The 7,850-nt window shown below is 35.8% G+C and overlaps 1 pseudogene; it reads left to right on the forward strand.

Moving 5' to 3' along the window:
• Positions 1-3,863: 3,863 nt before the first annotated feature.
• The window catches only part of LOC102895902, an 82,174-nt pseudogene continuing 78,187 nt past the window's right edge, over positions 3,864-7,850 (forward strand).

The following is a 7,850-nucleotide window of genomic DNA, read 5'->3' on the forward strand; positions in this document are numbered from 1 at the left end:
AAAATTGCATTCTACTATTTTAGAAAACTTGAGAGGATCAAAAAAATACACTTAGATTTTATCATAATAAAGTCAAAAATGAATATTTTTAAAATAACATGTTATAGATCACTAATAAACAGCTAAATAATGGTAGGAGAAATGATCCCATTCACAATAGCAACAATCTATATGCAATACCTAGAGAGAGTTTCTTCATGAATAACATCTGCAGCAGATTATAACACTGCAAAAAACAGTAAAGACCTTATTAAAGTGGGTGGGAACTTGCCACATTGCTTACTGGAAATTATAAATATCATGTGTCTGTAGTAGAAGATAATAGAAAAAACCTATATGTCCAACAAGAGTTGAATGAATAAATAAATTATAGTTTCTTTAGATAATTGATAAAATTAATGAATTATAGCTTTATAGGTCAACATAGATAAATCGTGTGAATATAATATTTGAGAAAACAAAACAAAAATTCTAAAAGTATATGTAATATAATATTTTTATAAAGTTTCAAAAGAGGCAATAATACTTAGTACTATGTATAAGATATACAAGGAAACTATAAATACCAAATTAAGGAAGCAGTTACCTCTACAGAGGTATTATGACTATGCAGAGACACATTAGGGCATCCTGTGGATATTTTAACAGCTTCATTGAGATATAATTCACATATCATACAATTTATTCATTTATAGTGTATATGTCATTCTTTTTATTATATTCATGAAGTTGAGCAACCATCATCATATCAATTGTAGAATATTTTCATTACATCAAAGATAAACACTGAAGCCATTTGCAATCACTCTTCACTCCCCCTGCAATACTGAGAGATTTGAGCAATCAGTAAATTACTTTATTTCTCAAAAGATTTTCCTTTTCTGGACATTTCATATGAATGTAATCATACAATATGTGGTCTTTGTGCTTCATTTACTCAGCATAACATTTTCAAGTTTCAAACTTGCTGCAGCAGGATGTATCCATACTTAATTCATTTTTTTCAGTCAAATAATACTCCATCATATGACTATCCCACATTATACTTTTCCATTCATCAGTTGATGGATAGACATTTGGGTTGTTCTTACTTTCTGGCTATAAAGAATAAAACAGCTATGAACAGGTTTGTATAAGTTTTTGTGTGGATGTATATTTCCATTTCTCTTGAGTTCCTGTGGATTTTTAAGCTGATATGTGGACATAAGTATTATATAGATATATTTTTAAATTGGATAGGTTTTTTATAATGGTTCAGAAAATAAGTACAATAAAAATGAACTATCAAATTAATGTGTAAAATTGCTATGAATCCAATATCCCAGGTAAATTTTAAGATAATCAAATAAAGTGATCCTACAGTACACTCAGAAGAAAAAAAATAATTAAAAAGAAAAAAAAATGTATGAGAGAATTTAATTTAAACTATCAGAAGTATTAGGAAACTGAAATAATGAAATATTTTTATACTGCTAAAACACTCAATGGTATTGAAACTTTAAAACAGACATACCACCATACAACTTGCCATAAGTAGAAATTTAGTGGCAATAAAACCTAAATAAATGTCACTGACACTATCAGTTTAGTATTTTCAAATTTTAAAGTACAGTTACCAAAACACATAAGAATTAAAATTGAATTGAATTGAATATATATATATATGTATATACCTATATATACATATATAGATATAGTCACATGACAATGATAAGAATGTTTTGAGAAATGTATCATTAGGCAATATCATTGTGTGACATATTATACAGTGAATTTATGTTACCAAACCAGTTCAGTGGGCTGGTTACCTGTCATGCACAGGAAGCCAAAGTCTGAGGCAACAGGTTTTCACAGAGAAAAGGTTTTATTTTTCAGGTAGCTGGACAGGGAGACCAGAGACAAAGCTCAGATCAGTCTCCTAGAACAAAGGCCCAAGATAAGTTTTAAGAGATAAGGTTAAGAGGAGATTATATGTACTCATAAGGGCTAACTTGGATTGGACAACTTTGAAACTTAGCCATTTAGGCTAAGATATGGGGAAAGACAAGAGTAAGTGTAAAGGAATTTAAATTTGGCAAGGCCTGACTGGTTGAACTCATGCATTATTTGTGGTATTTGGTTTTCTTTCCAACTGATCAATAGTTTCAATCACCCTTCACTTCCAAAATGAGTTTGCAGAAACTAGGTGTTTAAAGGTTAGTTTTGTGGCAACTTGAACTTTGGTTCCACTGAGCTTTGGAGGTCACATCAGGGTCACCCAGTTGCTAACTGCATAGACCCAAGTTATCTAGATCAGTTTCAGCTGATGTTAGTAGGTTATAAAAGGGCTGTGGAAGAGCTGAGGAATGGCCTCCTGTTGTTTTCTGCAAGATACTTAAAAAAAATTGTCACCAAGGAAGAGAAACATGATTAATGTTTGGTTAGTGCTGAGTTTCATGTACACAAACCTAGGTAGTATAACCTGTTATACATCTAGGCTCTATGGTATGGCCTTTTGCTCCTTGGCGACAAAAATGTATATACAGCATGTTACTGTACTGAAAACTGTAGGCAGTTATAACACAATGGTAAGTATTTGTGTATCTAAACACGGAAAATGCGCAGTAAAAATATAGTATAAAAATTAAAAATGGTACATCTGTACGAGGCACTCACTATGAATGGAGCTTGAAGGACTGGAAGTTGCTCTGGTTGCATCACTGAGTGGGTGGTGAGTGAATGTGAAGGCGCAGGACATTACTGTATACTGTTGTAGACTTTAAAAACACTTAGACTTTATTAGGCTACACTAAATCTGTAAACAAATATTTTCTTTCTTTAATAATAAATTAACCTTAGCGTACTATAACTTTTTTATTTTATAAATTTTTTGTTTTAAACCTTTTGACTCTTGTAATAACACATAGCTTAAAACACAAACACATTGTACAGCTGTACAAAAATATTTTCTTTATTTCTTTATTCTATAAGGAAAGAGAATGAAGTAGAAACAACGAAACACTGTTACTTTTTTTTTTTTTAAATGGTGCTTTTTGTAGGAAACCCAGGTATTAAAAATGCTACACCATGACATTTACACATTGTTCTGCAAGTATTTACAGACATCTCGACTTAGGAAGATCTATCTTTTAAACACTAATCTCCTAAATTTATTTAAAAACTGAAAATATTTATTAAAATGCAGCAATGTTCAAGAGAATGAGAAGACAAGCCACAACTTGGTGGAAAATAATTGAAAATTATATTTTTGATAAAAGACTGTTATTCAAGCATACAAAAAACTCTTAAAACCCAACAATATGAAAATGAACAACCCAATTAAAAAATGGGCCAAAGATTTAACAGATATCTCACTCAATAGATATACAGATAGAGATCTGGGGAAAATATGGTGTAGATGATAAAGGCTCTATTCATCCCTTTGGCAACCAAATCAAAGTTATGATGGAAACAAGGAACAGCAGCAAGGAAAAATTGCCTGGGATCTAGAGGAACAAGCCATACAACTAGAGAGAAGTCCAAGAAAATACCCTACAACGACAGAAGGTAGGACGGAGCAAGGATGCAGGGCTGCCTGTCCCGAGTGGCTGAGTGAGACGGAGGCTGCGGCAGCGGCAATGGCAGCAGCAGAAGCCTCTTAAAGGGGCTGTGTCCACGAGTGGATTTTCACGGTGACAGATCTGCTCTCTCTGAGCACCAGTACCGATTTGACTGCACGCAGAGGGCACCAGGGACTTATAGGGAAACATTTTCGAAGTGAGGGCCGAGGCAAGACTCATTCTGTACAGAAGTGCTAGCAGTATCCATTGTTCCCTGTTGAGCCCTCCTCCCTCTCAGTGTACAAACATAGCACCGCCATAGCCATGACGTCATCAAACCAGATAACAGAGGTTGCTCTGCTCAGAAGATTTCCTGTAAACCTGCCTACTCCAACTCGCGGCTCCACCCAAGCCACATCCAGGTGTATCCTCAGTGAGTCAGGTGCTCCTTGCTGAGACTCACACTGGAGGCAGCCTCAGTTTCTGGTGTGGCCTTTTGAGGCAGTTATAATCATAGCATCTGTGGATTGCTTGCTGAATCTTAACAGGCCCTATAGGGGTAGAAGCTTAGGCTAAGTTTGGCCTGCAGTTGAACTCCTCTTAGGACTGTGCCACTGGACACCTACCTCACAAATCCACGCTAATAAAACCAGGAGACTTAGGAATTTTGCTTAGTGCATAGAAACAGACACAGAAAGGCAGCCCAAATGGGAAGACAAAGAAGCAGAAACCATACGAGAGAAGAGAACAGAGATCCAGATATAATGAAGTCAAGCAATCTAACAGATGTAGAGTTCAAAACATTGGTTATAAAGATGCTCAGTGAACTTATGGGAAATGTAGATACATTCAGTGAGAACTTCAACAAAGAGATAAAAAAACACCATAAAAATGGAAATGGCAATTATAAAAGGGAACCAGTCTGAAATGAGGAACACATTATCTGAGATGAGAAGTATATTAAATGGAATAAACAAGAGAATAAACAAAATAAATAAAGAAGAGGATCCAATGTCCCATCTAAAGGACAGGAAATCCAATCAAGACACTCAATCAGAGGATCTTTGGAAACATGGCAGAGTGAGAGATGACCTCAGATCTCTCCCCTTGAAACAATAAGCTGAACATCTAAAACTCAACAAAAAACACCCAAACTTCACACTAGCACGTCTGAGCATGGGATCTGAGCATAAGAGCTACCACAGGTCAGAACCCCGGGTGTCAGGTGGTAGAGTGGGAGTAATAAAGAGCTGCCTTTGCAGCCACTGGAGCTCCCTGCAGGAGGAGGGGAAAGGGAGAAGGAGCAGTGAGTTTGTGCAGTAAGTTCCCTGAACATTCCTGTGTGAAATAGCTGTGAGCTCCCCGTGACCGGCTGGCTCAAGGGCCCAGCCATCAGGGCAGAAAGCAAAGAACCGGGATGGGACCGCTGAGGTACAACAACTGATTTTTGCTGGCTGTGTTTGCAAAACCAAGGCTGAGCCGCAACCCCCAACCCCCAACCCTGAGGGTTCCCCTCCCTACCCTCCGAGACGGATCACTGCAGAGCCCCAGAAGAATCTGAGCAAATGCTGCCAAGACTGTTACTGACACTGACAGGGACTGAAACTGAGGATAGTGACTGTGATTAGATATCTACAAGAAAATTTAAAAAGTGTTATTAAGACTTTATATAAAGCAAGGATCCAAAAAAGCTTAGACGCCACCTACTGGAAACCAAAAGAAAAGCACCTTCTTTGCAACAGGCTAAAGAGAGACCTTTATATAATAAATCATCTTCCTGGAAAAACAGCAGAATGCATTTCCATTAATGCTCAGGCAGAGAAATAGTCCATTAAACACCATGAACAACTAAGGTGACAAGGCATCTCAGAAAGAAAGAGAAAAACCCCTAGAAAATAAGCTTACAGACATAGAAATATGTGACTTGAATGACAGAGAATTCAGGATGGTACTTATGAAAAACTCAATGAGATCCAAAACAACTCAAATCAACAATTTCAGGAATTGAAAAACAACTAGATGAGCAGAGCAAGAAGACTGAAATCCTCAAATAGAACCAAATAGAACTTCCAGAGATGAAGAACACACTGCAAGAGTTGAAAAATGAAATAGCAAGTTTGAGAAATAGAGTCGACCAAATAAATGTCCGCTGTTGGATATGGACAGATCATCCAAACAGCTGGATTGGTGATATTGAAGACGGAAATCTAGAAATAAATCAGAAGGAAGAAAAGAGAAACCGAAGGTGAAAATAATGAAAGAAAAATACAAGAACTAGCTGATACCATAAGGAGAGGAAACATAAGAATAATGGGCATTATCGAAGGCTAGGAAAAGGAACAGGGATTAGAAAGCATTTTCAGACAAATACTTGACGAGAATTTCCCAAAGCTAAGGAATGAGCTGGAGCTTGGAATTCAAGAAGTCAACAGAATACCCAATTATCTCAACCCAAAAAGGCCTTCAACAAGACACATTGTATTAAAATTATCAAAAATCAATGACAAAGTCAGAATTCTCAAGGTAGCCAGGGGGAAAAAAACAGTAATTTATAAAGGTAAACCCATTAGATTATCCTCAGAGTTCTCAGCGCAAACCTTATAAGCAAGGAAGGAATGGAATCAAATATTTAAACTATTAAGTAAAAGGAACTACCAGCCAACAGTAATGTATCCAGCTAAGCTCTCCTTTAGATATGAAGGAGAAATTAAGACTTTTCCAGACATACAAACATTGAAGGAATTCTCTCCTACGAGACCTGCATTACAGGAAATAATGAAAGGGGTCAGTTCATCTAAAAGAAAATGACAAAAAAAATTCATAATTAGGAGTGAAGTGACTATCAGGCAAATAGAAACAGAGGAGTGCAACCCTTACTAAGAACAGGGCATTATAAGCTTAAATAATAAGAAGAGAATTGCTATAACGAGATAGTAATGAACATTCAGCATACATAGCAACAAACTGAGATAACAATGACTGAAAAGGGAGGTGGATTCAAAGATCTAAATTCACAAAGTGGAATGGAGATAAGGCACATGCAGAAGAAAATGGATGACTGTATATATATAACTATCCTTTACATATGCATGATGGTAACCACATGCCAAAGATTCAGAACCGAAGTATATAACAAAAAACAAGACAAACCAGAGGGAAAACTCACAAAAGCCAACCAAATTAAAGAAAATGGAAGCACAAAGACAAGGAAGCAATGGAAACATGGAGCTACCAGAAAGCAAAAGATAAAATGGCTATAAGAAGACTTCATATTTCAATAATCACCCTAATTGTAAATAGACTGTACTCACCAATAAAAAGGCACAGAGTTGCAGAATGGATCAAAAAACAAAACCCAACCATATACTGCCTTCAGGAGACACATCTCAGTTCCAAAGACAAATATAGACTCAAAGTGAAAGGATATAAAATGATATTTCAAGCAAATGGCCTTCAGAGAAAAGGGGGAGTAGAGCTACTAATATCAGACAAAATAGACTTCAAAATAAAAAAGGTAAAGAAAGATACTGAGGGACACCTCATAATGATAAAGGAAATCATACACCAAGAAGACATAACACTTATTACTATCTATGGGCCCAATCAGTGAGCACTGAAACATGTAAAGCAATTACTAATAGAACTAAAGAGAGAAATAGACCGAAACACCATCGTAGTAGGGGACCTAAATGTCCACTGTTGGATATGGAGAGATCATCCAAACAGAAAATCAATAAGGAAATAACATCCTTAAATAACACTTTAGTCCAACTGGACATAATTGACATTTACAGAGCCTTCCATCCCCAAACGGCTGCTTATACATTTTTCTCTAGTGCACATGGAACATTCTCAAGAATAAACCACATACTGGGACATAGAGATAGTCTCAACAAATATAAGAGGATTGAAATCATACCATTCATATTCTCTAATTATAATGCTTTGAAACTAGAGATCAACTACAGAAAGAAATCAGGAAGAACCACAAATACAAATACATGAAGATTAAACAACATGCTACTGAAGAATAACTGGGTCAGGGAAGAAATAAAAAGAGAGATCAAGAGATACATAGGAACAAATGATAATGATAGTACAATATATCAAAACTTTTGGGACATGACAAAGTGGTCACAAGAGGAAAGTTCATATCATTACAGGTCTATCTCCCAAAACAAGAACGAGCCCAAATAAACAACCTAATACTTCATCTTAAAAAACTAGGAAAAGAAGAACAAATGAGGCCTAAAGTTGGTAGAAAGAAAGAAATTATCAAAATTAGAGCAGAAATAAATGAAATTGAAAACA

This window comes from Pteropus alecto, unplaced genomic scaffold, assembly GCF_000325575.1.
Source record: "Pteropus alecto unplaced genomic scaffold, ASM32557v1 scaffold12, whole genome shotgun sequence".
In the NCBI taxonomy this organism is placed as follows: Eukaryota; Metazoa; Chordata; class Mammalia; order Chiroptera; family Pteropodidae; genus Pteropus; species Pteropus alecto.